Genomic DNA, 12,117 nt, shown 5'->3' on the forward strand with positions numbered 1-12,117 from the left:
ACTTATTCTAACAATTGTCAAGATAAAGGTTGTGAGAGAGAATATAGGAATTATCAAAGTATTTTTTTTTTTGCTGTGGCTGAATGTCTTCATGTTTAAAAAAGGCATTTTCAAACTGGGCATTTAATTATTCAGAGATGAGATTTAAAAAAAATACAGCTGCTGCATCAAGCCTTTAGGGTGAACACACAATGAAATTATTCATTAAAATATTTAAATAGAGAAACACAGTAAAAAGCATGTTAAAATGTAAGCTATCAGAAAAATAAAACCCTGCATATTTCCAATTACTGCTCCATCAGATTAATACATTTCTCAAAGTACCATGCCCTTAAAATGAGTCAGATGGCAGGTTTTGTCACACATAGACTTTTTCCCTCTAGCTCTTAATACTTTAAATTGGGGGGTTAATGAGCATTTATTGAATACCGATTTTGCAGAAAGCATTGTGTCAGGTGCTAAGATATAGATAAAATTAATACATAAGAGATCGTTCCTGTTTAACTTAAATTTACACATATTACCAATTATGGGGAGTTCTAGATTTAGAGTCAGAAGACTTTGTTTCAAATCCTAGCTTTGTTACATACTATGTGACCTTGGGCAAGTCACTTAATTTCTCTGTGCCTCAGTTTTCTCACCTGTATAATGAGGAAGTTGGACTTGATGACCTCTAAGGTACCTTTTGGCTTTAAATGTCTGATGCTCTGAACCTATGGAGTCATTATTGAAAACACACAATGATGACAATAATAGGTTTATTGCTTTATTTTTCTTGGAAAGAAATGGGCACATATGAGTTTCTGTGTAACTGACTATGGCTCCAACAGTCAAAAAAATTTAAAAAAAATCAAAGATATATATCTATATATCTATATGTGTGTGTGTATGTGTATGTGTATATGTATGTATATGCTTATATATGAGCTCATATATAAGCATATACAAAATATGTCCCAAATAAATTCAAGATAATTTGTGGGGAGAAAGGAAACTCTGCTGTCTGCTTCTGCTGAAAATCATCTGCTAAGAGTTCTACATGTGGGCAGGTTGTCAGCTTCTATTTCACTGTACGCCAGCAATTGTTGTGATTGGTCTGCTTGACTATGTGATATTATCTGCTACTTAACAGTTGTAAGGATGTTGAATCAGGGCATAAAATCATTTGTAGTTCTCCACTTGAAGTTGTATGTTTATTCAAAGAATGACAACTGTAGACATTCTACAACTAACCATTAAACTAGAGGTTACCTTGTTGTCAGTGAAAATTGTAATTGCAAAAATAAAAATAAAAAAATAACAGTAATTAGCATTTATATAGTACTTAAAAAATGTCTCTTGCCATTTTTACCAGGGTATGGCTACTCCCAATGCTACAGCTTTTTTGGAGTCACAGATGAGAGTTGGATGACATGACCACGCCAAAGGTGGATAAGCAATTCTGAAAAGCCCTCACACCAAAGGTGCTAGTTCTCTCTGAACACCCCACACAGATGGGCTAAATCAGGTTGAGAGTAACTGATAGGTCTCAAACCCATCAGTAAGTAAGGAGGATGTCGACCCTAAGCATGTGAAGAATTCCCCTGGCAGAATGGGCAGATGAAAACAATTTCTCTCAACTGCCAGGGAGGAGGCTGAAGCAGGTGTTGTGGAGTGATTAGAGTTGGTCTGACATTGAAGATGCCAAGGTCATCCACTGCATCCTAGGCCATCACCAGTTATCTTGACTTTTTGTTTTGCCACTGGACTTCAGTGATTCTGGAAGAGAGAGTGAGACTGATGTCTTGGTGCAATTCTGCCTCATTTAAATGCAATTAATGCATAAGTAAAGACAAAAACCCCTGATGTCATTGTTTCCCTTCTAAAATGAAGGACAAACACCACCACCATCAATAACCTTGTCCTTCCATAGTTCCATACCCTCAGTGGACACAACAACAACAACAAAAAAAAAAAGAAAGAAAAGAAAAAGAAAACCCTCACAAAGATGTTTAGTCTAGCAAAGCAAATTTCCACATTGGCTGTGTCCAAAAGCGAAGGTCTCTCTCTGAATTTTTAGTTTATTACTTCTCTGGCAGAAGGTGAATAGTGAGTTTCATTTTCAGTCTTATAGACTGGTTGGTAGTTTAGCATTCCATTGATCAGAGTTCTAAAGTCTCTTAAAGTTATTTTTCTCTATAAGGTTGTCATTATATAAACAATTTTTCTAGTTCTGCTCACTTTGTTCTGCATCAATTCATAGAGATCTTTCCATTTTCCTCTGAAATTGTCCATTTTATCATTTCTTATGTCACAATAACATTCCATTATATTCACATATCATCATTTGTTTAGCCATTTCCCAATTGAATGAGAGCACCATCATTTCCAACTTTTGACTATTACAAAAAGAGCAGCTATAAATATTTTTGGACATATGGATCCTTTTCCTCTCTCTTTGATCTTTTAGACGATAGGCCTACTATCTTAGTCAAAGGGTTATGCACAGGTTAGCAATGTTTTGGCCATGGTTACAAATTACTTTCTCAAATGACTGGACAAATTCACAGCTCTACCAATAGTGTATTAGGGCATCTTTTTCCCTCAGTACCTACATTTTTTTAAACTCTTTTGTCATCTTTGTATGTCAGATGAGTATGGGGTGGAACCTCAAAGTTGCTTTGAATTGCATTTCACTAGTTTTTAGTGATTTGGAGTGATTTTACAGGTGATTGTTAATAGTTTGTGTTTCTTCCTTGGAAAACTTCCTATTCATATCCATTTATTTAATGAGGAATGGCTCTTGGTTTTATAAATTTAAATCTGTCCTTTATTTGTTTCAGCTATGCATCTTTTATCAGAGAATACTTCTTCCAATCCCCCCCCATTTATCTTGTTCTCTTCTAGTTTACTTTAATAAATTTGCTTGTGAAAAAACATATTTTTACATCATCAAAACTGATCATTTTATTTTGTGTGATCCTCTCTACTTTCTTTTAATCATAAATCAATCCTTCCCCTATGTGACAGGCAAATTGTTCCTTGCTCCTCAATTTTTTTTATGAGATGACCTATTCTATCTAGATTATTTATACATTTAGAGCTTATTTTGGTAAATAATGTGAGAAGTTGTTATAAGCCTAATTTTTGCCACACCGCAATCCATTTTTACCAGCAGTTTTTAACAAACATTAAGTACTTTATGCAGCAAATGTAATTGTAGAAAGATGGTGGTGTTCTGGGATCTAGAAGACCCTAGATCGCCAGCAAACGCTCCTTTGGGGCTTAGGAATACACTAATCAAATTATCTGTAGAGTCATCTAGAATCAGACTGCAGTAACAGCCACTCCCACAGTGTTCCCACCTTCTACAAGAGGGCAGTTTTGAAGCTCAGACCCACAGCAACCATGTACATCAGGGGCAGAATTAAACCTGCCATGAGTAGGTAGAGTTAAGCTCCAGGAGCATTTACCCACCAGACTTAGGCCTAGTGCAACATTCTACCCCAATATATGACAGGAAACCTCAGGATATGGTACTAGCATTTATCATACCCCAGCACATGCAGTAGCAGTTGACCTAGGCAGAGAGGTAAATGAGTACATATGGAAACTCCAATGCTGCTGGCCAGTGGGGTGGAAGTCAGAAGTGCAAGGCTCCATTGGCCATTGGCAGCAGCAGGCAGAAGGCAGAGATATATGGGCCCCAGTGGAATGGCACATGGAGATGTTCCCAGAGACAGTGGCATCTCAATCACAGAAGTACTGAGAGGTGCAGTGTCCAAAGGCAATCTATCTTTAGCCCAGTTTTGTTTTTCAGTTGTTTCAGTTGTGTCTGACTTTTTATGACCCCATTTGGTATTTTCTTGGCAGAGATACTGGAGGGGCTTGTCATTTTCTTCTTTAGCTCATTTTGCAGATAAGGAAACTGAGGCAAACAGGGTTATGTGATTTGGCCAAGGTCACATACCTAGTAAGTGTCTGAGGCCACTTTCAGGACTGCAATTTATCCACTGTGCCCCCTAGCTCCCCCACTATAGTCCATTACTTACTATAAACTAGAATTGATTTCCCCCTTCACACTGCTGCCTGAATACCATTCAGTAGTCTTTTCACTGCTCCTCTGTAAGGTAGGGTTAAAATAACTTTCTTGCAACCGAGGTGAAGTTGAAAGTGTCTAATTAGTGTCCACAGAAGAAAGGCAACAGTCACATAGAGGGTTCTCATTGCTTAAAGACCTTGTATTTCACCAGTTAGGCTCCTAGGAAGGGAAAGGTCTTGCTTGGTCGGCAAGGGAGCATTAAGTAGGTGGTATTACAGGGAAATTCTTCTGTTCTGTGATGAGAATCTATAACAATGCAGAATAGGTTATCTTCTTTGCGATAGCTCTGATGTTCCTGTTGCTATTCCTGGTTATCATTTTACATCGAAAGACCCACTATCTACTGCAAAGATTTGCCATAACCCACCATATGGACTTGATCATTTAGAACTGGAACTAGTTCTTCCTGGGGCTGTCTCATATTTAGTCAGTCCTTCAATCAGTCAATAATTGATCAATATGCATTTTAAGTATCTCCTATGTGTTAGGCACTATGCCAGATACAAAGAAGGAGAAAGGCAATCCCTGCTCTAAAAGTACTCACAATCTAATGAACTTTAGGACATTTATACTTTTGTTCTTCCTTCTTTCCTCCCTCCCTTCCTTCCTCCCTTTTTTCTTCTCTCCTTCTCTCTTTTCTCTTTCCCTCTCTCTTCCCTCTTTCCTTTCCTTCCTTCCTTCTTTAATTTCTTCATTCATTTATTTATTCATTTGTTTGCTCATTCATTCATTCACCTATATTTGTTTATTCATTTAAGTGTTCATTTATTGATTGATTTGCTTACTTTCTATGTTACTGTTTTAGTTTTTCTCTTTCTCATTTAGGGCTTCTTAAATAACAGAGGTCAAAGATGACCAATAGCATCCCTAAAGTCATTTATGTAGTAAAAGATTCTCCAGAATACTTCAGAGTTTTTACCACCAATGGGTGGATTATATTGGGAGCTTAACCAATCTCCTCATTCAAGTTGGTTATTTTTTTCCCTTGAAATATAGAAAGAGTATCCATCCTCAAGACTTAGAGTCAGTAGGCTAAAGACTCAGGTTGTTGACATCACTTTCTCATTGCTTTAGTACAAAAGATACACAATGCCCTCAGGTGCCTTTTCTGACTTGGCTTGTGGATCATGACACGTAACTTTGCTCATTTAAACCAAATCGAGTTGTCCTCAATGCCTATCTTAAGTAATACTATTTTTGCTGTCTGTTGAATGACCTACAAGCATTTCATTTCATTTCAATAAAACCTAAAATTCCAGGAGACTAGTCTGAGTCAGGTTCAGTGCACATCAATCATTATTGTTCCACTGATCAATTCCTAGCAAACCCAACACCCATAGTCAACTAAACACTGATTCGAGCATCCCCACTTCTGTTGGAGGTATTATAGAACCCCAATCCACTCTAAATCTTGAATCCATTATCCTCTTGATTGGGAACCATATGCCTTGCCATTGCTTCCCAAGATCCTCAGGACCTTGCGTCTGCCCTACTACTTTCCCTGCCCCAACCTACGTATTCCACAATATTTTCACTTGCCATAAACTGACTGTGAACAAGAACCCTCCATTATGTGTTGCCTCACCTTGTTAGAATGTGAGCTCCTTAGAAGCTGGGACATTATTAATTTTCTATTTTTATCCCCAGTGCAAATTGGGTTTTCTATTTGTATCCCCAGTACTGTGCTTACCACAGTACTTAGCACATAGTAAATGAATGACAAGTGGTTTTGCTTTCCACTTCAATAATAACCTTGTCCACACAGTACAGTTCTGCAGTGCAGATGAGTAGAGGTTCTATAAGTCAAGTAATTCAACCCCCTGTCATATTCTATTTGTACCTGCACCTGAGCCTACATCTATAGTTATCTGCAGGTTTCTAAAATAACTGATACTTCTAATAATGTCCAGGAAGTATCAAGAAACTATTAAATTATGTAGATTGTATTTTAAGAAGTAAAATGTAGAATTTAAAATTTTATGGTTCACAGAGAAACTGTCAACAAAAACATTGAAAATAAAATTGGAAAGGTTTTAACACCCAGTTGTAGAGAAGACCCTCTTCTCCAGAAGGGTTCATTCCTTATTGATTATGGATAACAGAGGATTCATCTTAAGCAGCCTCAGAAACATCAGATTATGAATAATACTCTGTGCACATGATTCAGAAAAACTTTTAAAGGAAATAATCTCAATTTGACACTATATAGGCCAGCTTACTTGTTGGAAAGCTGGCTTATTATTACCTATTAAATGTCATGAATTAACCATGATTGCCTGAGCCCAAAAAAGGAGAAGAAACACTTAGTGGAGATCAGTAATCTACCCCTAATGTTCTGATTGAATTTAAATATTATTCATGGCATTTTTCCTAGTGGTTTTATTGCTTGGACTTCATTGGTCTTCCATTGCTGAGCTACATCATGTGCTAAATATATCATCTGAATTGGGGGCACTTAGCAACTTAGCAAATCCTGGATTGATAGAAGTGTATGGATCAGCAAAGCTAGAAACCATTTATCTTTTAAATTATCTAAACATATTCTTCCTACCTTGTCAAAGTGAAGGTGTTATATCTGGGTCATGAAATGTACAACAGTGTCATATCTTCTTCCTTCAGGGATTCTTCTTGAAAGAAGAGAGAGAGAGAGAGAGAGAGAGAGAGAGAGAGAGAGAGAGAGAGAGAGAGAGAGAGAGAGAGAGAGAGAGAGAGAGAGAGAGAGAGAGAGAGAGAGAGAGAGAGAGAGAGAGAGAGTATGTGTGTGTGTGTGTGTGTGTGTGTGTGTGTGTGTGTTTGTGTATTCCCATGTGTATTAGATAAGAGAAGGAAAGACAGGAGGGGACTGAGAATGGGAATTAGTATCCTAGCAGGAAAGCTGAGTTTGAATTTCTTGTCAGAATCACTTGTTTTTAGCTAGATGGGTGATGATTTGGAGTACAGTTGCATAATTCTAGGACAGTCTGCTGTTTATCCCTTGTGGGCATTGAATTCACTCTTGTCATCTCAACAATAATTGTGCTACAATGGCACAATTTTCAGAGTGTAGAAGATATGAAAGAAGAAAGAGAACAAGTCAATTGTGTCCTTTAGGATTTTTCTCCAGCCTGTAACTAGAATAGAGGATCCCCCTTCCTGATAGCAATCTAATGACCAACGCCTAGGAGTTTTAAAAAAAATAAACCACCATGTGATTTCTAGGTATAATAACAGTAAAAAGCAATAACTACAATTCTTGAGTGACCTACAAAAAAGGTTTGTAACATCCTTCTGCCAGCTTTATTGAAGTACTGACCTAACAAATGATTCCTGGAGGAGTTCAGACATCGTCAGTGATGACTTGGCTGACTCTGCTATGAGAACATGTCTGATATGTTGAAATCATAAGAACCTGTCTGTTAATTTCAACACTAGGAAAGTGGATAGAAACCAAAAGGAAAAACTGACATGAATAACTGTATTAGGTAGTCAAGTTGCTTAACTATTACAGAGTTCCATTTCCACATCAATAAATTATTGTGCTCAACTTCCTCATTTTACAGATGAACAAACTGAGTCCTCAGAAAGTAAAGTGATTTGCTGTTCTCAGAAGGGTTGTGAGTGGCAGAATGGGATTTAAATCCATGTCCTCTGATTCAAAATTGAGGGCACGTTTTACTAAACCATGATAGAGATCATGCTTTTGTAAAGTTAATGCATTTTTTTTCTTGCTCTTGCTGTTAAGCTTTAATTGATCAGTCATAACTTTCTTAATCTCTCAGCTTCTAGAGCCAATCTCCCATAAATTACTTTATATTAATTTTCTGTCACATAAATCTATTTATCTATGATTTATTAATGTGCATATACATATGTATATATACACTTATCTATAGCTATATTATCATTCCTGATAGACTGTAAGCTTCTTGAGGCCAGGAGTGACTTGATTTTTGCCTCCACATACTCAGTGTAGTAACTGCTTAATAAATGCTTTGACGATTGTTTAATTTGATTGATTCGACATTCACAAGATGTTACCTCCAGGCCCATGCTCTTTTCTCTACCTCTCATTTCCATCTGCTTTCCAAAGTAATAGAAGGTTAGGACTGTAAAAGACCTTATAGACCACATAATTCTGTGCCTTAGAGAGGGGAAGACTGAGGCCCAGAGTAATGATGTATTTGTGTTGTCTTACATCTATTTATTCAGAGGCTGGCAAGATGGCTTTCACATAGTTCAAGTACACAGTAAGAAATTATTGTTGAATTGTGTTTGTATTAGTGTCTCTTGACCTTCAGTTTGGTGCTTTCTCTACAATACCATCTCTCCACTGTAAGACTGAATTTAATTTGTGCTGGCATATGTAGACAGTCTTAGAGTGAACTCAAGGTTTCAAGGTACTGAGGATACAAGATTGCTTTGTTTTATTTCAGCTTACCACCACAAAATTCAATTCAATAAAATGTTTCTTAAACCCCTACTCTGTTCAAAGCACTTTTCTATTTTGTTCTTTTTTCTTTTCCTTCCTTTTCTTGTCTTTTCTTGTCTTTTCTTGTCTTTTCTGTCTTCTTTTGTTCTGTCTCTCTCTCTCTGTTCTCTCTCTCTCTCTCTCTCTCTCTCTCTCTCTCTCTCTTTCTTTCACCTTCCTTCCTCCACAAACATATATTCTATTGGCAGCTAAGGGGACAAAATTAGTAAAACAGAGAAGTAAATGCAAGATAAATCAGGGAATGAATTAGAATGCTAAAATTACCCTTCCCTCTTGAATTAACAGCTTTGAATAATTGCTCTTGATTAAAACCTAGAATGTTGGAGTGGAAGGGATCTAATTCCCCAAGTTTACAGACTTGAAAAATATTTTAGAGAAATGAAACCTTAGTTTGAGAGGATAAGTGACTTGCATGAACAGTTGCACTTCATTAGGCAGAAGAAGGACTTGAACCTGTATCTCCATATTTTGAGTTCAGTTGTTTCCCCTATAACATACTGCTGACAATGACAAATGGTACCTAGGTAAGTATAGGTTTTTGTTTTCCAGATATTAATGAATCTAATCAGAAAGATCCATTATTCCCATACCAGGGAAACAATGACTCCACCTACTTTAGTGAGAAGGGTTAGTCCCATAATATTTCTATCACATATTTCACCATGAATCTGATCAGGTTATCACCATTTCAGGTTGATTCCTTTCTGTCTCCTTCATAGTTAAAATAAAAGCATAAAATATTTAGCTGTGCTGTTTCAGGGGGTTAAATTAGCTGTGATTTTAAATTTAAAAAAGTGCTTTCTGGGCAGGAAGAATTGTTTACTTATTTCATCAGCCACTTGTAGCAGTAAAGATTGAGAAGACTTTAATGACTTGAAATTTTCTTTTTATTATGCTATTGAACAAATTATAGAACTAATGAGATTTGTACTAAATGGAAATACTCAGTGTCACCTGCTGTTTTATGGGTCCTAAGGAAAAATTGTACATTTTCCCTTTTCAAACAATTAAACTAAGTTTTGTTTTTAAATAGCAATATCTTCTACAAATGTACAACATTAGGCACTGTCCCTTGTTGATTTTTTCACTCATAAGGAAAATGTAGTTGGAGTGGAGAAGCTACGCAATGATAGACAAACTTCAGTAGACTGTATGTAAAGCTGTGAATTGATTCAAACATACAGTAAAACAATTTGAATTTATGCAAGAAAAGGACTAAACCATTCATCACCTTTGACCCTGGGTGTGATACTACTCATGGACATTTAACACTAAAAGATCAGAGAGAGAGGGAAATGAGACATCTAATGTCAAAATATTTATAAGAACATTTTTTGTTATTGTCCTTTGTTCTGGAAGAGGAACAAAATAATAAGAGCATGTTAGGGTAAAAGTACAATTGACAGTAGCTGATCATACCAATACAAGCTCAGAAGGCTTTACCACATGATGGGCACAGATAGTTGATAAGAACATTTTAGAGTAGAGATGTCTCTAAATTTGTACATTTCATGATTCTTCTGAGCTACTGCAATTCTGCTTTGCTTATAGAGTACAATTCCTTCTTTGATGTGGGCATGTCATGCTAGGCAAGCCTATGGCAGTGTCTCCCATTCTCATAATCAATTCCAAAGTTATTCAGTAAGACTTTGAGAGTGTCTTTGTATCTCTTCTTCTGACCTCCATGTGAGGGGTTGCCTTGTGTGAATTTTCCATGCAACTTTTTGCTACAGTTTTTTTTTTGTTATAGTAAGAAACTGAAAACAAAGTTGGTACCCATTGGTCAGGGAATGGCTGAATGAATTGAATAAATTGTAGTATAATCATATAATGGAATATTATTGTACATAAAATGATGAGCAGGAAGAATTCCAAGGTGGTGAGCCAAAGGTTCAGAACAAGGTGTGAGCTGTCAGACAAAGTCAATGTGTTAGCTCATTTTCTTTAGTTCCACTTCTGTTACAAATGAGAGTACTACTGGAGGTGGACATTGGGAAATAGCAATGATATCAAAAGTGAATAAAGTTGTTTTTTTTTGTTTTTGCTTAAGAAAATGTTCCTGGGTTCATGCCTTGACCAAGGCTTATCTTCTAATGCTTAGTACATATTCTTGTATCACTTCATCATTTGGAGGTCATAGTGGAAGAACGGGAGTTTGGCTTTTAGAATGCTATCTATTGTCATCAGGAGGGGTAAAAAGATAGTTCTCAAGCACCATATTCTACACAGCTAATCTGAAAAGATTGTTTTGATAGAGATATATAATCCTGTCATTTCTATACCAAAACATACTGATCCCTTTAATCCTTAAATCGTGACTATTAAATATATTGCAAAACAGAAAAGTTCAGGAAGAGAATCAAATGAGAATTTAAAAAAAAAGGACCTTAGGCTGGAATATCATCATCAGAAAAAAATTAGCTTGAAATTTCCCCACTCTTTTAAGTAGTTTAACAATTGGAAGATAATTTTCTAGTTTTAGTTTAGTCACAGGTAGCTCATGAAATGGGAAAGAAAAGCTATTTGTAGATTTGGGATGTTCTATACTTCTCAAAATCTGTATACACATAGTAATACGATTGAAAGGTCTGCTTACTCTTCTTTTCTCCTCCTTCCCCTCTGATCTTATTGCTTTCTGTGGCTCAACAAATAACATCCTTCTGAAGAAGTTACATGGATAAATGGGCAGACACACAAACAAAGCCATTCTCCAAAGATTTTGCCTTTCCTCTACACTAGGCTCAGCTATTTCCTGTGTTCCCAAACAGTAAAAGAAACTGCTTTCTTATTACCTTGATATATATATGTGTGTGGAGTTATACAAGGGCACCCATGTCGACACTGAAATCTAGATAAATGATTCAATAAAGATACACAGGAATATAATAGAGGTTCATATGGTTTGAAAAAGATAAGATACACTACATTAACCCTCTTCATGAGGAATAAGGAAAATATACGCATCCATCTAAACACCTCTCGAATTGTGAACAGAATATGTTTACAACATTGGATAAGAAATATGTCACAGGGCGGTATCCCCCTTGCTTTAAGCCCTACAGTCCCTAAAGGAAACTGCCAGGATAGAAGTGTTCCCTGGTCAAACAGCTATAAAATAGCAGTGGAAAATCAGCCTGTGAGTTTACAATCGCTATTTGGTGCAAAGCATAAAATATTCTGAAGTTGTGGCTTTTTATCCCATGAAGCACTTCTCTGCTCCAGTGGGCAGAAGAAGCAATTCATCAAAAATTTAAAGTTGATTAGTTCCCATAACATGGAGAGCCTTGAGAGCTACCTTTAAGAAAAAAAAGTAAGAATTGTACATTAGCTAAATGGTTAAATTGACTGAAGAAGTGGGGTAAGGCCAGGAGAGTTATAATCAGCACCAGAAGATGTACATTCAATACTAAATCATAATCATAATAACATTTATATAGTACTTTAAGATATGCAAAGTGATATAAAATATTCCGTCTTATCCTTACCACAACTCTGGGAGGTAAGTGATATTATCTCATTTTACAATTAAAGAAACTGAGTCAAATACAGGTGTGACTTTGATGTCAGA

Source organism: Phascolarctos cinereus, unplaced genomic scaffold, assembly GCF_003287225.1.
Source record: "Phascolarctos cinereus isolate Bilbo 61053 unplaced genomic scaffold, phaCin_HiC Scaffold_726;HRSCAF=1367, whole genome shotgun sequence".
In the NCBI taxonomy this organism is placed as follows: Eukaryota; Metazoa; Chordata; class Mammalia; order Diprotodontia; family Phascolarctidae; genus Phascolarctos; species Phascolarctos cinereus.